The sequence below is a fragment of the Euprymna scolopes genome, chromosome 46 (assembly GCF_053919585.1).
Source record: "Euprymna scolopes isolate OS-2025 chromosome 46, ASM5391958v1, whole genome shotgun sequence".
Taxonomy (NCBI): domain Eukaryota; kingdom Metazoa; phylum Mollusca; class Cephalopoda; order Sepiida; family Sepiolidae; genus Euprymna; species Euprymna scolopes.
This window is the reverse complement of record NC_136527.1, coordinates 109,900,077-109,921,590: the sequence shown is the minus strand read 5'-3', so window position 1 is coordinate 109,921,590 and position 21,514 is coordinate 109,900,077. Positions and strand designations below refer to the sequence as shown.

General features: G+C 38.7%; 1 protein-coding gene across 3 annotated transcripts in view; it reads right to left on the bottom strand.

Moving 5' to 3' along the window:
- Positions 1–21,514, bottom strand: part of LOC145270612 (carboxypeptidase D-like) — a 293,674-nt gene that overhangs the window by 189,682 nt on the left and 82,478 nt on the right. Inside the window, exon 1 of one of the 3 annotated variants that reach the window (XM_080126243.1) lies at positions 20,772–20,847. The exons of the other annotated variants lie outside the window; for them this stretch is intronic. The gene's annotated coding sequence lies outside the window, so the exon portion shown is untranslated. Of the gene's footprint in view, positions 1–20,771; positions 20,848–21,514 lie in introns of those variants that run through there. 3 annotated transcript variants of the gene reach the window in all.

The following is a 21,514-nucleotide window of genomic DNA, read 5'->3' as shown; positions in this document are numbered from 1 at the left end:
CATTGTGGAAAAGGCATGCTCCCAGTTCTGGACTTGTATTGAGGCGGTGATTGAGGCTGAAGGCGGTTACATTGAATAATGTCAGCTCTACTACATAATCAAGTTACTTGAATTGATTTTTTTTTTTTTGATAAAAGGTTTAAAGTAAAGCTGTGGTGTTTATTGTTCAACCCTGTAGATTTATTTTTGGGGGTTAGCTGCTTTAGGACATATTAATCTTTCTGGGAAGTTCAGATACAGTCGGATCCGAGTTTTTTTTTTTTAATGTTTTTTTTTATGTTTTTTTAAATGCTTTTTTTATGTTTTTTAAAAAATGTTTTCTTAAATGTTTTTTTTAAAAAGTTTTTTTAAAATGTTTTTTTAAATGTTTTTTTTTGTTTTTTTAAAAATGTTTTTTTTAAATGTTTTTTTAAAAATGTTTTTTTTAAATGTTTTTTTAAAAATGTTTTTTTTAAATGCTTTTTTTATGTTTTTAAAAATGTTTTTTTAAATGTTTTTTTAATGTTTTTTTAAATGTTTTTTTTTGTTTTATAAAAATTAAACGACAGTCACAGGAAAGAAAAATGACGTAAGCATGACACAAAAGAACACACACACACAAAAGAACACACACACACAAAAGAACACACACACAAAAGAACACACACACACAAAAGAACACACACACACACAAAAGAACACACACACAAAAGAACACACACACAAAAGAACACACACACACACACACTACCGTACAATTATAAAGATTCTTATTGGCAACAGCTTGCGATTTCAGTCTTCGAAAAGAATGACAAGTTTATTTATATGTGATTTTCAAGGCAGATTAAATGTGCCGTTCTAATATACTATTAAATAAATTATAGCTGACATTGGTTTTCCTTTATCGCTATTTCCGTGGAAGATGCTCGACTGAGCTCCAATCTCTGGTTCCGCCTCGTAAGGCATTCACAGCAAGAAATCGTTTCGCAAAGTAGGTGGTAAGGTTGGTTGTTTGTTTATAGATCATGTCAAACTGGGCTAATGGATATCGTATTTGACTCACTGTCTTTACGTTTTGGTTTTGATCTCAGCTGAAGTATTTTTTTTTTTTTTTTTACTTACAAAAAGTTGGTTGGTTAGTTGTTTTTGTTTTTTTACGGCATATCAACCCTTTTCAGGTTATTTAATGCCGAATCCAGTGATTTTGAAGAATTTTTTTTTAATAGAATATATTTGTTGCTTTCAAGTCGGTTTCTATTTAACCCATAGTTGGGACCCTAACAGGTACTACCACTCCGGGTCAGAGTGGACCCGGGGGGCAATGACAATTAAAGGGTGGCTCCACACTCCCCAAAGCCTGCAGGCTGGGGCCTCACTACTGGATATAGTTTAAGGTCGTATCCAGGACCTTACTCAAACTAATAGAAATATGTTGCAAGTTGAAATGAACATTTTTGCATTTCAACTTGCCGACATATTTCTGTACGCGTTATCCATCCAAACAAAGATTAGATCATTAGAAACGATCGTTGGTGTATGACTACTCACATGGTTAGTTGTTTTTGTTTTATGGCATATCAACCCTTTTCGGGTTATTTAATGCCGAATCCAAAGATTTTGAAGAAAAACTTTTTTAATAGAATATATTTGTTGTTTTCACGTCGGTTTCTATTTAACCCATAGTTGGGACCATAACAAGTACTACCACTCCGGGTCAGAGTGGACCTGGGAGCCATGGCAATTAAAGGGTGACTCCACACTCCCCAAAACCCGCAAGCAGGGGGCTCACCATCGGATATAGTTTAAGGTCATATCCAGGACCGCAAAGTAAGGTGGGCTCCCTCTATGGTGCTAGAAGATTACTCACACCTGAGAGTATCCTGTACCCCTACAAGGCCATGTGAAACCAAATAGCCAAGTAGAGTTAAGGAAGGATAGACCGAGGAGAGAACACTGACCAAACCTCCGCTGGATAAGTGCGAAGAGAACTGGGACCTTGGGGAGGCTTATTGCCACTCAAATCCCAGTGAAGACCAATAGCCGCTGCCAACGAGAAACTAATGGCAAGCGGCTGTTGCGATAATGCAAATTTATTCGCAAATGTTATCGAAAGGGGCGGAGAGTACTGGAAATTTGGGGAGACTTGTTGTCACTCAGCTTCCAGGGAACATCACAGGCTGTTTTTAAGGAGAGGTCTTTGATGATCTGTGTGAAAGAAAGCTCCTTGTGAGCAAATAATAATAATATTAATAATAATAGAGCCCCCCCCCATAAAAAAATGTAGGGTTAGCATCAACTGGCACCACACCAAATAGTCATGAAAGGTCAAGGAGGATGGAAAGACTGAGGAGAGAAAGCACTAACCAGACCTCCACTGTATTAGTGCAAAGAGGACTAGGACCTTAGGAAGGCTTATTGCGACTCAAATTCCAGTGAAGTCCAATGGTCGTTACCAGCTAGAAATTAATGGTAAACAGCTGTTGCGATAACGCAAACTCATTTGTAAAGGTTATCGAAAGAGGTGGAGAGTACTGGAAATCTGGAGATGCTTGTTGTCGCCAGAACTCCAGGGAACAGGACAGGTTGTTGACAAAGAGAAATCCTTGTGAAAACTTTTAGTGCGTAACAATAAAATGAACGAACTTTTGGGCCAACCCAGTAGATTGAATGAATCAACATATATTTCAATATAAATTTCAAACAAAATAAATGTCTGTTTATTTTGTAATAATGCGTTGTTTTCGCTTCAAACGTATATAATATGTATTTTATTTAATTCAAACTCAACCAGCACTTCTAAGGAACAAAATCTTAACTGTTGTCATATTTGCACTGGTGAAATCTCTTCCATATGAAGGTTCTTGGTAGAGTGCAGAAACAATCTGTATTGCCACCAAACTTTCTTCTCTGCGAGACGTGATGTCGCTAGTCTCAATCTTTTCTGTAAATACTATCATCGCATGTTCTTTTATTTATTGCGGACTCTTATTCTCATCTTGGTTGTTCTTTCACGACGTCTCGGACAACTATTTCTCTGGCCTTCATTGGTAGCGATCATTGGTTTTCACAGCGCTTCTAAGGAACAAAAATCTTAACATGAATCCCGCGTGACCAAACGCACCATTCCGAGATTTAAAAAAACTACCGTAAAAACAACGAACTGACTTCTACTTGCTTCTGCTCCAACAACATCAACATGACAAAAAAAGACATCCTGAAGATGAAGGTTTCCTTCGAAATATATTTATGAACTTTAACGTGAATTTCAAACAAAATAAATGTCTGTTTATTTTGTAATAATGCGTTGTTTTCGCTTCAAACGTATATAATACGTATCTTATTTAATTCAAACTCAACCAGCGCTTCTAAGGAACAAAATCTTAACTGTTGTCATATTTGCACTGGTGAGATCTCTTCCATATGAAGGTTCTTGGTAGAGTGCAGAAACAATTTGATTGCCACCACACTTTCTTCTCTGCGAGACGTGATGTTGCTAGTCTCAATCTTTTCTGTAAATACTATTATCGCATGACAAAAAAAAAAAAAAAAAAGAAATACTGAAGATGAAGGTTTTCTTCGAAATATATTTCTGAATTTCAATATAAATTTCAAACAAAATAAATTTGTTTTCGCTTCAAGCGTATATAATACGTATCTTATTTAATTCAAACTCAACCGGCGCTTAACATTAGCATATGTTGTTTACAAATAATTAATTTTATGCGTCATCTTTATTGTTTAAAAACCTAATCTCTTTGAAATGGTACAGTAATAAACGTTTCATACCGTCACCTGTTCACGTCAGCTGTTGCCTTTTGGGCCCCAGAAAAGCAGGTGGGTGGCAGACAAAGGTTTGAATTCGATACCTCCAACTCCAATGCCCCAGTCTTACTGAAAGAACTCTCTGAAATAAAAAGTTTTTTTGGTGGGTGGGTGTGTGTGTGTGTGTGGGGGGGGGGGGTAATTAGTGTTTAGGATCCGGATTGTCCAAAGTATTTGTAGTCGTCACAGATGTTGACTGACAGTGTTCCTATTTACTTTGCCTCCCCACGAGGGCAGGGTTAGACAACAAGGTCGTTTTTTAATGTGAAGAAAAGGAATAAAAATTTAAAAAAATTGTCTCAGTCGTGAAGGATTTCTTCTCCACTGAGAACAAATAAAGTGAAGTGTAGTATCAGAACAGATACTACACTTTGAGATATTAAATCCTTTATTCAGGCTAAAATTACAATGTAAGTTTGTTTTTTTGTTTTTTTTACATCGAGGTCACTACTTATCAAGGCCCGGAAGCCGCTCGGGGATAAGGGTTATTGCGTGTACAGTAATCAATGGGATAGTATTGTAGTAATCGTTAGTATTGGAGATTTGATAAAGTGTCTTACTTAAGGGGGCGGTTTGTCAGGAATTTGTTTATGTTGGACTTGAAGACATTCAAGTTGTAGTCAGGTGGGAAACAGGCAAACGGAACAGAGTTCCACAGGCGTGCACTTCTAAGAAAGAAGCTCTGCTCATGGAATCTAAGCTTCCATAAAGAAGTTCAAACTGAACAAAAAAACTTAGGCACAAGGCCAACTCAAAAGTGTGTGTGTGTGGGGGGGGGTCGTTGGTCATCCGTGTCACTCCAAAACTAAACAAATGTTTCTCTTAGCTAGTATCTTCTTCCACCATAATACCGCATTCACCCTTTCGTACAAATAATTCCAACAAAGAAAACTGCTAGAGGAAACCATTCATAAAAAAAGAATAAAATTCGGGTTTGTATTACTGTACACATAGATTCGAAAAAGTTGTCAAAAAACAAATATATAACAAATAAATGTTATCAAAGGCAAGATAAGTTACTTTTCTACCAAACTGGATATATTTTTTGTGTTTTTATTCAATTAAACATGTCTATTCAGCTCGAAAAACATGCAGTGTTTACCGATGTATTGGAAAATTCAAAATGGCGCCCGACTCTCTCTTTAACACGGTAAGTTTGAGAAAAGGTGTTATAAATAATAAACTAGACAAAATACTGTTAGAAATTCGCTCAATATATGTTACCGTGATATAACTTGACATATATTTGGTGGTTTTTTAATAGTATTTTGTCTAATGTATTATTTATAACACCTTTTCTCAAACTTACCGTGTTAAAGAGAGAGTCGAGCGCCATTTTGAATTTTCCAATACATCGGTAAACACTGTATGTTTTTCGAGCTGAATAAACATGTTAAATTGAATAAAAACACGAAAATTATATCCAGTTTGGTAGAAAAGTAACTTATCTTGCCTTTGATAACATTTATTTGTTATATATTTGTTTTTTGACAACTTTTTCGAATCTATGCGTACAGTAATACAACCCCCCCCCCCCCCCGCATTCACCCTTTCGTACTTGGGGACGTCCTACTTAGCACCCAATTGTTTAAAAAATTTTTTTTTTATTTACGTGTAAAAACAAACTAGATAACAATAATGGTACAATAGTTCATTTGTGTCGAGGGCAGATTGTCAGAAGCGGGTAGTGCTAATGGGGGATTGGAACGCCATCTTAGACCCCGAGATAGATAAGGTAGGAGGCGATGCTAGAGGATCGGAGAGGTGCGAGTCCAGCCTGGCTGATCTGATGGCTAGATGCGGTCTGGTCGACAAGTTTCGGGTCGAGCATCCGAGGCGGGAGATGTGGACATGGACCAATAGCATTTCCTCCTATCCAAACACTTACTTAGATAGGATGTCAGTTAGGAGAGGCGAAGTAGACTTTTTATTTTGTCCCACGTTCACTCGGCTAGGCCAGACGGACCATAAACTAGTTATGGCCCGGCTGAAGCTAGGAAATAGGCCTAAGTTAGTGGCTCACTGGAAAATACAAGACTTCTGGAGATACAAGACTTTTAAGAGAAGCTAATAGAATTAATTAAAAAAACACTAGTGGGGGCGGTTACTGGGAGTAAGTGGTGGGTAGGTCTAAAAGCTAAAATTAGAACCTTCTCCATCAAGTATGCCCAGCGCCTCGCACTAGATAAGGCCAAAACGAAGAAGAAGCTAGAACAGAAACTAGCCCAGACTACAGGGAAGGGTGATAGGGTTAGTCAGGAACTAGCTAAGCAGGACCTTCTGCGTGAGAATAGCAAGCATTATGAAGGTTAAGTAGTCAGAGCTAGGCTTAGAAAGGTAGGCAATGAAGCAGTCAACTCCAACACTGACGTGCATTGTGAAATTTCTAGGCATGGCTCCGGCAAGTACATTGCAAAGGTAAGACATCCAGATGGACGCACCCTGGAATTGATTCTGGAGATCTACAAGGAGTTTCAAGAACATTTCGAGGAGCATTTTACGCAACAGCCTGATCTTCCAGACCTTGAGTTTAGCGACTATTTGGCCAACTCTCCCCGGCTAGAGCGGCTAGTTGCGAGGGCCGGGTGACGGAGTGGGAGGTTTTTACTGCGCTGAAGCAGGTCAGGTGCGACAGATCGCCGGGACTCGATGGTCTGCCATATGAACTGTATTTGAGGCTGTCGCCCATGTTTCTGCCTCTTCTGACGGATGTGTTCAACCATTGGTTTGCTCATTGCTGAGGAAAGGTGACGGGCATGGAAGGGAAGAGTTAGACGATTACAGGCCCATAACTCTGCTAAACACAGAGTTGAAGATTTTAGTCAAGGTCTTGTTGAATCGCTGCAGGTTGTTATCGACGAGTTGGTTGAACTGGAACTATGCTGTAAAGGGGAGATCGATTCAGAATAACTTGCACCTGATACGCACGATCCTAAAGGGAGGGATAGATGATGACACAGAAGCTGCGCTGATCAACTTAGATCAGTCCAAAGCTTTTGATATGGTCGACCATCATTTCTTGGCATCTGTCTTAGAGGCCGCTGGTTTTAAACCGGACTTCTGCAAGTGGATCTCCATGATGTATCGACAGCCCACAGCTGTCATGCAAGTCAACAAAAAGCGCTCAAAACCCTTTGTTATCTCTCAGTTGGTTTGTCAGGGTTGTCCGCTGTCGCCCCTGCTCTATGTCCTGGCTTTGGATCCCCTGCTCTGCAAGCTGAGACGTGGGGAAGCAAATTCGGCCCAGCACGGAATTGCAATACCGCCAAGGTATCCACATTCGCCGATGATGTCACGGTCTTTGTGTTGAGCTTCAGAGACATCGAGATCATGTCGGAGGCACTCGCTCGGTACAAAAGAATTACAGGAATCAAGATAAACCGCAACAAGTCGGTAGGAACTGCAGTTGGGCGCCTGGAGTCGCAACACCAACTTCCCGGCGCCCTTCAGCTGGATGGATGGCCCGGTTCAGGTCAAAGGCGGAGGCTGCAGTCAATTCGTGGCTTCCTAGGAAACTTTCCTTAAAGGGTAGAGCTGAGGCGTGCGCCACTTACGTCTTTCCTCTCATCCTTTACCGACTGGCCGTACTTCACCTGCCTGCACAACACCTAACAGCTCTTATTGAACTCTTGTCCTCGCTTCTTTGGGACAGAGGAAGACACTGGGTGAGCAGACAGGTCTGTATTCAACGTCCGTGTGAGGGAAGCTTGGGAATGCCGGACTTGAAGTGTCATTGAGACTCTGAGAGGCTGGCGTTCCTGAGCCACTATATGCAAGATGACCAACCGTGGCACCCCGTGGTTACTGCTGCCTTCCCTAACATCGTTCTCGATCCTTCTATCGAGTGCCGTCGCAGGCCACAGGGAGAATCTGCCTACATGAAAGAGTGCCGAGCTGCGCTAAAGCGGCTACCAAGGTCCAGCAACCTTGTGACTGCTACTCCACAGGGATCTAGTGAAGGGGGCCACCGATGACCTGCTATGCGCGCATTTGGGTTGGCAGCAGAATGAGATCCGCTCCGCGTGGAGCTGGGTTCTCTCTGACCTGGTGATTGACCCAAAATGCACTTCAACTCAACAACATACAATGCAGTTCCTGGTTTTTGGAGTCGCCTGATTGTCTCTGTTGTGGGACAACAGCCGTAGAAACAACTGATCACGCTTTCTTCTATTGCCGTGAACTCTGCCAGTACTGGTCGTATGTCAGCAAAGTGACGGCTCGCATCGATCCTGAACATCCTCGCCCAATTACCATATCTAATGTTGTGGACAATGTGAGTCTACCGTGGGACCGGGAAAGACAAATGGTCTACATTACGATCCTGGCCGTGGTAAGAATGGTGATTTGGACGTCGCGTCTGCAAGGTTGCCGGGAGGGGGTGTTGTCTTTTTCTGATCAGGATCTGATCATTTTCTTTAAACACCAACTACGGGTGAAGATCAGATGTGATGGAAGAAGGCTGCATCGCGCGGCATTTGACAGAAGATGGATACATGTAGCAAGTCTGTGTGTACGAAGAGGAGCCAAATTTGAATACGTGTTCCCCGCCTAGGTGTGGAACGCGCAGTTCCGTAAAGTAAAATTAAACAAGTAGCCTCTCAGCTAGCTGAGTGTGTGTTCCATCCCGATTAGGAAGCCTCCAAGATCCCCACCCCCTTCTACTTGCAATTTTTGTTTTCACCCCTTCCTCTAAATTTCACCCATCTTGGAGAGAAAGAAATACAAACTAACCCCCATCCCTTACCCACAAAATTTTCTTTTCTCCATTCACCCCCATCTAGAGGGCATCCCCACTTAGAGACTGACCCACAGAAGCGAGGTTCCTTTTACAAACCTAGTGGAACGGGCAGTCTATCAACTAGACGGGGTTGGGAGGGTCCTACTAATACCTTTTGTTTTTCCTTCCCTCGCCCCCCCCCGCCCTCGACACAAATTAATTATTGTACCATTTTATTGTTATCTTTTTTGTTTTTTACACGTCAATAAAAAATGTTTTAAAAATTGGGAGTTAAGCAGGATGTCCCCCAGTATGAAAGGGTGAATGCGGTATTATGGTGAAAGAAGATACTAGCTGGGAGAAACTTTTGATTTTGTTTAGTTCTGGAGTGACAAGGATGACCAACGACCCCCACAATCCCCCCTTTTGAGTTGGCCATGTGCCTGAGTTTTTTGTTCATTGTTGATTTTCACTGTATTTTTAACATGAATAAAGGATTTAATATCTCAAAGTGTAGTATCTGTTTTTACTACATGCTGTACTTATGTTTGTAACTTTGTGATATCAAGTGGGGGATCACTTTTCTGTATTAATTTAATGTAAAATGATCACCCACTTTACAACCAGTCAGTCTCAAAGCCATTCAAGTCATTCTCCAGATCATTCAAGTTGTTTTTGCAGGATTCCAGTTATTTTTTAATCATTCAAGTCATTCTTAAGGTCATTCAATTCGTCCTTAAGTTCATTAAAGTCATTCTAAGTCATTTACTTTTTATTTATTTAAGTCATTTCAGCCCATTTTTCGGTCATTTTAGTTTATCTTTAATTATTTCATGTCAATCCTACATTCACGCATTCATTCATTACACAAGAGCACGCGACTAATGGCTATCGGCCTTGTTTTTTTAACAACTTGGTCGAAAATCGTTAAGTAAAATAAGTCCAGAAATGTAACATATTTCCGTTCAAACTTCTACATCTCTATTCGTCTCCTTACCTTCCCCTTCTCCAGCTCATTCCTCTCACTGAACATGCACACATTGAAGTATTTAATAATAATTTAATCTACCTATACAAGAGCCAAATACGTCCTTAAATGGAGTGCTGTTGCTACATCTAGGCGGAAGCTGCTCAGAGTCCTATCCTGCACTAACAGAGTTCAATGCCCGTTTCTGTTCCCTGCAACCCCTTTCCCACAGAAGAGATGTTGTAAGCTTGTCTCTGCTCTATTGCTGTTTTCATGGCAAGTGCTCGTCTGAGCTCCAATCTATGCCCCCCCCCCCCTTTGCCAAACTTTCACAAACAGCACTTTTCTAGCTATAAGTATTAGAGACAGAAAAAAAGAGACAGAGAAAAAGAGAGAGAGAGAGAGAGAGAGAGAGAGAGAGAGAGAGAAAAAGAGACAGTAAAAAAATAAAGACAGTAAAAAAAAAGTACTAATATAGTTATGTATTAATCCAAATAAGTCTCATCCATTTTTTCCATGTGGACATACCAACAGAGTCTCCTATCATCAATCTGGATATGAGCACACTTAACAGAACGACAATTTTATTTATTTATTTTTTTTTTTTTTTACACAGTGATCACCACTTATCAAGGCCCGGAAGCCACTCAGGGATAAGGGTTATTGCAAGTACATTACGTTAGTGTGGAGATTTGATGAAGTGTTTACTTAAGGGGGCGGTTCATTAGGAATTTGTTAACGTTGGACTTGAACACATCCAAGTTGTAGTCCGGTGGGAAGCAGGCAGACGGAACAGAGTTCCACAGGCGTGCAGTTCTAAGAAAGAAGCTTTGTTCATGGAATCCACGTTTTGATTTAGGCACAGATATAGAGTGGGGGGAATTTTTCACAGTGGATTCAGCTAGACGGGTGTTTTTCGTGAAAGATTGGCGAGGGGGGACCAGAGATTGGAGTTCAGACGAGCACCTGCCATGGAAATAACGATAAAACAAGGATAGGCTCGCAACGTCTCTTCTGTGGGAGAGAGGCTGCAGGGTAGAGAAAAGGGCATCCCCCACTAAGCCACAAAGTTTATTTTGTACTCTGTCAAGGCAGGATAGGCTGTTCCTCTGCGTTCAATTCACAATGAACAAGATACTGTATGATCGTCACTCGTTCTTTTTTGTTATACACCCGCATGGTGGCTGCTAAAAAAAAAATGGATATAAATCTCAAAAGAGCTATATTTAATCTTGGATATGCGCTGCAATAATTATGCTTTCAATAAATAAGATCGATATCTCACTGCTGATGCAATTCTCTACCTATGCATATAACATAATGATTGCAACGTCTTTTCAGACGAGTGCCCCTCCCTCAGACACTTAAAGTTCATGAACCCAAAAATGACTTCCATCGCCACAGGACCATTTTAATTGACAAATGCCTGAGGGAGTATCTATACACAGATGATGTTACAGAATCTTAGCTTTGTACACAGCTAAGTCTCTCTCTCTCGGTTCAAAATGTTGGGATCTAGCAACAAGCAAGAGCAAGATAGCTAGCAACAAATTAAACTGCAGACCAGCTTAATGTGGGTACTGGTCTCCCGCTTTATGGTTTTTTAAATCCGAGATCTGCTTCTCCTAGCAAGGTTGCCTTCACCCCAGCACATACGTACACACAAACACACATGCTGCTAGTTGGCCATTGACCCCGAAAAAGGGTTCATTCGCCCTTTGAAAGGTTTTGTTTTTAATCCTTCAGGGAGACTAGCCGCCCTCCTCACCCAACAAGTCTGGTGGGGGAACCAGTTTAGTTGCCGGTGACCCGACCATGAGGCAGGTAGTACTGGATTACATGGTGTACCAGTAGCACATGACATGACCTGACTATAAATGCATATATACATATATATATGGAGTACTGTTGCTACATCTGAGCAGGAGCTGCTAGAAAAGTTTTATCCTGCCTTAACAGAGTTCAAAATAGACTTCGTAATCTAGTAGATGATGCCCTTTTCTCTTCTCTGAAACCTCTTTTCTCACAGAATAGACACTGCGAGCCTGTCTCTGCTTTATTGTTATTTTTATGGTAAGTGCTCGTCTGAGCTCCCATCTATGGCCCTCCCCCTCGCCAAACTTTCACGAGAAACACTCGTCTAGCTGAAACCACTATCAATAATTTCTCCCACTCTTTATCTGTGCCGAAACCTAAATGTAAATTCTATGAACAAAGCTTTTTTTCTTAGAACTGCACACCTGTGGAACTCTGTTCCGTTTGCCTGCTTTCCAGCTGACTACAATATGGTCGTCTTCAAGTCCAACGTAAACAAGTTCTTGATCATTCCCCTTAAGTAATCCAATTTACCAAATTTCCACTACTAACGACTACTATGATATTGTCATTTTGACCACTGTATGCTCTTTAACTCTTATCCTCGAGTGGCCTTTGAGCCTTCATAAGTGGTGATTCTTTTGTAAAAAAAAAAAAAAAAAAAAAGTAAAGAAAAATGTACGAACAAAGTTTATCAAGTGTGAACAGTTGTTAGAATTCACATCTCGGTAATCAGGTAATCAGTCGACTGTCATGGTGTCCACCTAATAACATCGGTATAGATAATCAGCCGAGGATAAACAAAAAAAAATCAGGACAAAATGTGTTAAACTTTTCTCTTGAACAAAGCTTCTTTCTTAGAACTGCACGCCTGTGGAACTCTTTTCCGTCTGCCTGCTTCCCTCCGGACTACAACTTGGATGTCTTCAAGTCCAATGTTAACAAATTCCTAATGAACCGCCCCCTTAAGTAAACACTCCATCAAATCTCCACACTAACGTAATGTACTTGCAATAACCCTTATCCCTGAGTGGCTTCCGGGCCTTGATAAGTGGTGATCACTGTGTAAAAAAATAAATAAATAAATAAATAAATAAATAAAATAAAAACGTCCTCAGTCTAGCAGGATTTCTCCTTCACTGTCCGAGAACAGAAAAAAAAAATTGAGGTGAAGTGTAAGTCATAGAGAAGTAGATTAAAAAAGATGGCCGCCAAAGAATACAATGCGTAATACAACTTCTTATATCTCGATGACTACTTATTTCTGCAAAATTCCAATGCGATTTTCGTATTCAGCATAGTCGAAAACGTATAAAAGTCGTCATTTAAAAGAAAATTGTGGAGGTGGACCTAGTCTGAAAATTTACCTAATGAAATTTACGTACAATATAATTTTTTTTCAATATTTTAATTTTTTTTAATGTCTTGATTAAACTGTACAAGTACCGTTTTTTTTTTATATGGAAGTATGGAGTAAATGTAGAATTTCTACATATGAAAAAACGGTACTTGTACAGTTTAATCAAGACATTGTAGAAATACATAAAACCGAGGAGGAGGTCAATAACGGAGGAAAGGTTGTGAAAGGTTGGTTTAGAGTATCTTAAAGCTTAGTAGCAAAAAAAAAAAAAAGGTCAGAAATCGCCTCAAAACCGATGACAATAGTCCTTTCAGAAAAATGCTTCTGGTGTTTGTGTTCATTGTATTTTTTGTCATACAAATTGACTTCATAATTTTCTATTCAGAAAAAGGATTGGTTTTCTTTTCTTTTTTTGTTTTGTCATATGAACGAATAATACTATTTTTTTTTATACAAAACCTAAAGTCCTAAACAATAAAAAAAAAACAATCCTTTTTGAACTTCTGGTTTTCAGTTGTTCTATTTTTTGGATTTCTAACGGCTGTGTCCGTTGAGGAAACAAAACATTTTTCACCATTCACCAATAACACCCAGTGTGAATGCACCTGAAGACGGTCGGAGGTTACATTGGCCGAAATGTTGTGAGAGAAACAACCAACATGAGAATTATAGTCCAAATAATTATAAACACTCATCTCAAAAATAATAATTAGATGACATTTTTTTCTTTTCTATTATACTTTTTCATATACTTCACATTTTTTCATATACTTCATATTTTTTCATATACTTCACATTTTTCATATACTTCACATTTTTTCATATACTTCACATTTTTTCATATACTTCACATTTTTTCATATACTTCATATTTTTTCATATACTTCACATTTTTTCATATACTTCACATTTTTTCATATACTTCATATTTTTTCATATACTTCACATTTTTTCATATACTTCACATTTTTTCATATACTTCACATTTTTTCATATACTTCACATTTTTTCATATACTTCACATTTTTTCATATACTTCACATTTTTTCATATACTTCATATTTTTTCATATACTTCACATTTTTTCATATACTTCATATTTTTTCATATACTTCACATTTTTTCATATACTTCACATTTTTTCATATACTTCACATTTTTTCATATACTTCATATTTTTTCGTATATTTCATATTTTTTTTCGTATATTTCATATTTTTTCGTATATTTCATATTTTTCGTATATTTCATATTTTTTCGTATATTTCATATTTTTTCGTATATTTCATATTTTTCATAAATTTCAGGAATAGCCCTGGCACAGGAGTAAATTGCGAATATGTTAGGATTGATGGTTAATCTGCTGTTCCTGCCAGGCATAGCCCTGGTGCAGGAGTAAATTGCTTCAAATGCTGCCACAAGGGTCACGTAGCGAGAAATTACCGAAGACGTGAAACTCATTGCTATTGATGTGAAAAGGTTAGACACTGGGCAAAGGACAGTTCGGGGAAACTGACAAAGTATCGAGGCATAAGCGCCAACCTACTCCCCCCACCAAGATGTAAATGCGGCGCTCCTGGAGATTGTCATCTATGGTGCTGGAATGCGGTGTTTGGCATTACTTGACACAGGATACTCACATACAATAATAGATGCAAATCGATGGGAGACAGCGAAAGTGGACAGCCTGATTATTGGAGGTTCATACTGCGCATGCTGCGGAAGAGAAGTAGTCAGTATTTCAACAAGCGATAGTGAATATGTTAGGATCGATGCTCTGGTGGTGCATGGTAAACCACTCGGATTTAATCTGTTGTTAGGGGTCAATGCGATAAAAACATTGAGGGGCATCACTGTTGGACCTACGGATGCAGTTCGGATCAGCGTTGGGAAAGTTTTCATGTGTGTGGCTATCTCCATCAGTCAACCGGATTTTACTGTTACGTTTGACCATCAGAAGCAAGCATGGATAACGGCATGGAAATGGGCAGATAATGTTAAGGAGAGAGAGAGAGGGAGAGAGAGAGAGAGAGAGAGAGAGAGAGAGGGGGGAAGATGGATAAAGAGAGAGAGAGAGAGAGAGAGAGAGAGAGAGAGGGGGGAAGATGGATAGAGAGAGAGAGAGAGAGAGAGAGAGAGAGAGAGAGAGGGGGGGAGATGGATAAAGAGAGAGAGAGAGAGAGAGGGGGAAGATGGATAAAGAGAGAGAGAGAGAGAGAGGGGGGAAGATGGATAAAGAGAGAGAGAGAGAGAGAGAGAGAGAGAGGGGGAAGATGGATAAAGAGAGAGAGAGAGAGAGAGAGAGAGAGAGAGAGAGAGAGAGAGGGGAAGATGGATAAAGAGAGAGAGAGAGAGAAAGAGAGAGAGAAAGAGAGAGAGAGAGAGGGGGGGAAGATGGATAAAGAGAGAGAGAGAGAAGGGAAGAGGTGAGTTATAGTGTAGACACGTTGGCCGGAAGTAAAAGATCAGCTGATTTGATTGCGTGTGAGTCATGTGATCAGGTTAGCTGAATCGTTGAGATTTGATTTGGACACAGAAGACAACGGACGGCTTCCCGTTGTCTCCTCTCCTCTCCACGGGGGGGGGGGACGAACGCTGACGTGTGTAGAAGAAGAACCCACACAGGCCAATTTCACTTCCACCTTCTGCAGGACATCTGGATAAAGTGAAATAAAAACTATAGAACTAATTCCTTGTCTTGGAGTGATTGAATCTTCATCCAAAAACAGGTATCAAGTCTCCCTCCAGGATGAGAAATTTCCAGATGGTCCAACATCGAAGAAGCAGAGGTAGGTTCTGAAAATACATGTGACTCACACACGATTCCCTTTATGATAATCAAACACACAACCCTTTATATTAGAGAAAATATAACAATAACCGTTCACCCGAAGGACTACGTAATAGAGTGCCAGAATATCGAGCGGCTGTACGTATGATCAAGAACTCCGGGCATGGATGGACAAAGGTTGGCTTGTGCCAAACCCGGAAGACAGACTTGGATCCCACCAAGATGCAGCGGAATAAGGCAAAGGTGCGACCAGTGATCGACTGCCATGAACTCACCAATCATATAGATGCATTCACGGCGAATGCAGATGTTTGCGCTGCCAAGATGCACAAGGGTCAAACGTATTACTGCTTGACCTTTCCGTTCGTCTGTTTGCACTTTTTGGATTAAAATGTGATTTGTGCTTATTAAACAAAAATTGATGTTTTGGATTTTTATAAATTTTTTGAAATTTTGCACAAACATTAAACATGATATGAGTAAAAAAAAGTAACTGAACAGATTTTCCGGGAAAATTCTGGTTGCCTGCCTAAGGGTGCCTTTCGGATTAAAATGGCTAAAATTGACACTTTTGTACTTATAAAAAAAAAAAATTGATGCCTTGGATTTTTATAAAACTTTCTGAAAAGTTGTAACTGATTTCTATGTAATTTTGTTTGTCTATACGTTGTAATAACTCTTGGGTGTGCCTCAGGGGCTCTTTTAGGGCTAATAAAAACACTCCATTTTTGGGACTATTTTACCATATTTGTCCAAAATTTTCTGTGTATGTCTATTTAGCAGTTTTGCATGGTGCTGAACTCAAATTTAAATATGTTAAGACCTTGGAGACTTTTGAGGCTGAATGTGGGGTGGGGGAGCAAATGATGGACTTAGTCATTTCTTTTTTTGCATGGTGCAGAACTCAGATTTACACGATAAGGCCTAAAACTGCACCGTTTGTTCAGTTACACCAGGATTTGACGTCCCTTGGGGACTTTTGGGGCTAAATGGGGAGGGAGGGGCCAAATGATGGACTTTCTTTTTTTTTTTCTTTTTTTGCATGGTGTGGAACTCAAATTTAGATATGTTAAGGCCTAAAACTGCACCGTTTGTTCATTTTCACCAGGATTTGACATCCTCCGGAGACTTTTGGGGCTAAATGGGGGGGGGATGCTGAACTTAGTCATTTTTTATGCCTCGTTCACTGTGCATTCACGGGGGACCATACATGTTTCATTTGTTGTAATACAAATTAACTTCATAAGTTTCTATTTAGAAAAAGTTTTATTTTTTAAAAATTTTTTGTGATACGAATGTATTATACTTATTATTTTTAATTGGAATTCGTTATTGAGATGAGTTTTAGTTATTAATTTATTTTATGGCAGACTATTATTAATTTTATTTATTGGCAGACTATTAGCCTCTTTTTTTTTTGTTTTAGTTGTTGTTTCACGGCGTTTCGGGCCAACTATTCTTCTGGCCTTCGTCAAACTGCACCGTTTGTTCATTTTCACCAGGATTTGGGGTCCCGTGGAGACGTTTGGGGCTAAATTAGGTAGAGGGCAAATGCTGAACTTAGTCATTTTTTTTTTTTATGCCTCGTGCACTGTGCACTCACGGGGGACCATACATGCTTTATTTTATTAATTCATTTTATTGTGGACTAATTTCCTTTCTTTTTTTTTTTAAAGTTGTTGTCGTTTCACAACGTTTCGGCCAACTTTTCCTCTGGCCTTTTTCAAGTGACACACTGGATGGAGATGTTCAATCTCTACTGTTCCATGTGAGCATTGTCTGCAGGCAGTGGTTTCAATCCTACCCAAAGCCGGCCAGAGGCTTACTTGGCCCAAAAAAAGTGGTGAGACGACGACAACTATGGAAGGCAGTAATTGCTGAGGATGCAGTTGCGAGATTCAGAGTTCTTATCCTGTCACGGTAACCACCTAACGAAGGCCAGAGGAATAGTTGGCCGAAACATCGTGAAAAACAACAACCAATAAAGATGATAATAATAGTCCGCAAGGATGGAATACTGCTGCCATATCTGGGCAGGAGCTGCTCAAAACAGCCTATCCTGTCTTGACAGAGTTCAAAATAGACTTCGTGGCTTAGTGGGGGATGCCCTTTTCTCTACCCTGCAACCTCTCTCCCACAGAAGAGATATTGCGAGCCTATCCTTGTTTTATCGTTATCTCCATGGCAGGTGCTCGTCTGAACTCCAATCTCTGGTCCCCCCTCGCCAATCTTTCACGAAAAGCACCCGTCTAGCTGAATCCACTGTGAAAAATTTCCCCCACTCTTTATCCGTGCCTAAATCAAAACGTGGATTCCACGAACAAAGCTTCTTTTATAGAACTGCATGCCTGTGGAACTCTGTTCCGTCTGCCTGCTTCCCACCAGACTACAACTTGGATATCTTCAAGTCCAACGTTAACAAATTCCTAATGAACCGCCCCCTTAAGTAAACACTTCATCAAATCTCCACACTAACGTGATGTACTTGCAATAACCCTTATCCCTGAGTGGCTTCCGGGCCTTGATAAGTGGTGATCACTGTGTAAAAAAAAAATAAAAAATAAAAAAAAAATAAAAAAATAAGCCAGGAGATTCTTATCCGTCGCGCTTACCACCTGACGAAGGCCAGCGGAATAGTTGGCCGAAACATCATGCATGAATCAACAACTAAAAAAAAAAAAAAAAAAAAAAAAAAAAAGAGAGGATAATAGTTCGCAATAAAATAAATTAATATAATACTAAAAAACCTAAAATCCTAAACAATAATAATAATAATAATAATAATAATAATAATAACAATAACAATAATAATAATAATAATAATAATAATAACAATAATAATAACAATAATAACAATAATAACAATAATAATAATAATAATAATAATAATAATAAAAAAAGCTTCTTTTTGACTTCTGTTTCTCTGTCATTTTATGATGTCTACATATTGGGTAACAAAGTGTAGTATCTGTTTTGATGCTGCACGTTACCGTTTCTGTCCTCGGTCAGTGGAGGAGAAATTCTTCATAACTGAGACAATTCTTCTTTTTTTTTTTTTTTTTTTGTTTCTATCCAGAGCGCCTCTCTTTGAGAACTGGAGTTTGTCCACATTAAAAACTGACCTCGTGGTGGTGGTGGTGGTGGTGGTGAGGGGGCAAATAAATAAGAATACATACAGGGGGTGAATAGAGAAATATCTGAAAGCGAGAAGGTCAATTATAAAGGAAATGTTGAGATTGGCTAGTGTAGACGTTAGTGCTGAGGGTAAATCCCTTTTCTCTTGAGGTTTGGCTAATCGTACAACTAACAGGAACCTATATCTAAAATTTCAAGTGTTTAGACCCAAAATTGTCGGAGGAGTTTGGTAGGGTTCTCAAAGGTAAAATCGTTGAACTTTGACCCCTTAACAGCCAAATTTATGACCGAAAACGGATTACACAGATTTTCCCAAATCTCTGTACCCTGTATATCAAATTTCGAGTCTGTAGACTGAAAATTGACAGAGTTATTGCGTTGGAGAATGTACACACACACAAACACGTTCACTTTTATAGATATATTTATATATATAAATTTGCATCTTTACATTTTAATAATTTTAAAATAATGAAAAATGTTTGCTTTTTGACGTAATAGTCTCTTATTCTGAAGCATTTTTTCTCATTATATAAAAAAAACAGGTGATGTATAGGGTGTTCTTGGCAGGGCAAACAGCGACAATGTCGATTTGAACCGAAATTTCTCGGACTAATACTTTGATACTATATATAAAGCTGAACGTCTGTGTGTGTGTCTGGTCACGAATAAGCTCCTCCTATATGGTTGACTATTATAGAAAACTGATCACATATAATGATAGAAGATGTATCGAGACACGGGAATGGGTATATTTGATCTGGCATAATGATGATTCATTAAAATTGTGGGGTCTGCGTTCGCGCCTGGTCCACAAAGTATGGAAATAAAAAAATTAAAAAATAAAACGTTTACAAGTGTTTTTGATATAGATGTACATAATACTTTGGTAAGTATGTTTTAACTTAAATAGGGATGGTATAATAAAATTGGGGGGGGGGTCTGCGTTCGCGCCTGGCCTCCATAGAATGGAAATAGGCACAAACTTTAATAAAAGACTTTTCATATCTATCTGCGTAAGTATACTTTGATAATTATGTTTCAGTTTGAAGAAATATGGTATAATAAAATTATGGGATGTTCGTTCGCGCCTGACCTCCATAGAATGGAAATATGTCACAAAGTTTAACAAAGTTTTTTTAATATAGATCCACAGAATATTGTGATAAGTATTTCAGTGTGAACAGGTATGGTATAATAAATTATGGGGTTTATCTATTTTATTTTTACTTTCATCATATTTTGCAAATTCGAAGCTATCTCTTTACAACCCTTCCTTCTTTTCATAACCTATCATACTTTCATAAATCAGAGTCCATTTTCTGTAGGCTGTTTTTGAACCCAGTCAACGACGGGTACTTTTGCTAGTATTAACGAATATAAATTTTATAGACTTTTTTTTTTAGTAAAACTTGCGGAGACTACTGTTTCACGGTTGTTGTAAAAATGGAACAGAAATTTAAATTTCGTTTCGTTTTATATTCAGTACATTTTTACATTACGTCCGACGAATTGTCCATTCTGAAAGCCGTTCTTAACATGAGAAGGGTGGAAGTGTTTATTCCGAAAGCCGTTCTTAACATGGTAAGGTTGGAGGTGTTTATTCATTGTAAGCGTAAAACCTATAAAAGTCGACATTTCCAATGTGAACGGTGAGTTGAAGTTGTGTTTAAAAAAAAACAAAAACAAAACAAAGAGGTATACCAAATTTACTTCTTTCGTTTAAAAATTAAATTTCGTTTCGTTAATAGAATTTAATTTTTATAAAATAAATCTTTCGTTTTTTTATATATAAAAAGCGTTATATATATATATATATATATATATATATATATATATATATATATATATATATATATATGCATATATACACGACTACTTAATTTACTCACATAAAATTAATATACGAAAGTATAGATTTATGAGTAAACTTTAAGTATTTACTTCAAAAGTGCTCAATACATAGGTAGAGGAGAGCTAGTTAGTAATTTATAATATATATATATAACGATTGTTGAATGTTATTTTTTCGAGTACTTTCGTTTTTGGATGCGCCATTAACAAAAAAAAAAAAAAAAACTGAGCGAAATTTAAATTTCCAATCCATTTTTACTACAACCGTAAAACAGCGCATTCTCCGCAACTTTTACCGATTTTTTTTTTTGAAAAATAATTTCACACGTACAGAATAATTTGTAGCACGAGGCAACACCTTTTGGGTGGATAAACAGGTTCCTTCTCGGTGACTCCACAACAAAACTGGCCCTAGAGAATAGGTGGGCCTCGTTTAAAATATTTAAAATAAACCAGTGTTCTCGATCATCCGGTTGACCTAGAAAAATAAACCCGACCGACTGAAAATGTGTTCACTCGATTGCGTTGTGCCTCCTCTCCTCGCTCCCCCGACAGGATATTGTTTGAATGCATAAGCGAACAAACAAAAGTGACCGAACAATGCCGTGTGCGTAGAGAACAGGATACAGGACTGGACAATGGGACGATATGACTACCCTGTTGCCTTGGAAATCTATTTTGCAATTTGACTGGTTTTGTTTGTTTGTTGTTACTTATAGGCGCCAAAACTATTCCACTAAATGGTGCTAAATTTGGCATGCAACATCCTTTATTTTGCCGAACATGTCTTTGCGGCATGGAGGCAAAATAAACAAATTCTATCACGGTGCTTCGAGAACTACTGAAAGAGAGAGAGAGAGAGAGAGAGAGAGAGAGAGAGAGAGAGAGAGAGAGAGAGAGAGAGAGAGAGAGAGAGAGAACTTGAATGCCTACTAAGCAGGAGAGAAGGAACTTGAATGGGGGGGGGTAGAACTTGAATGCCTTCTGAGGGGAAGAGATAGAACTTGAATGCCTACTAAGGGAGAGAGAACTAAATATCTACTGATAGGGAGAGGGAGAGAGAGAAAGAGAGAG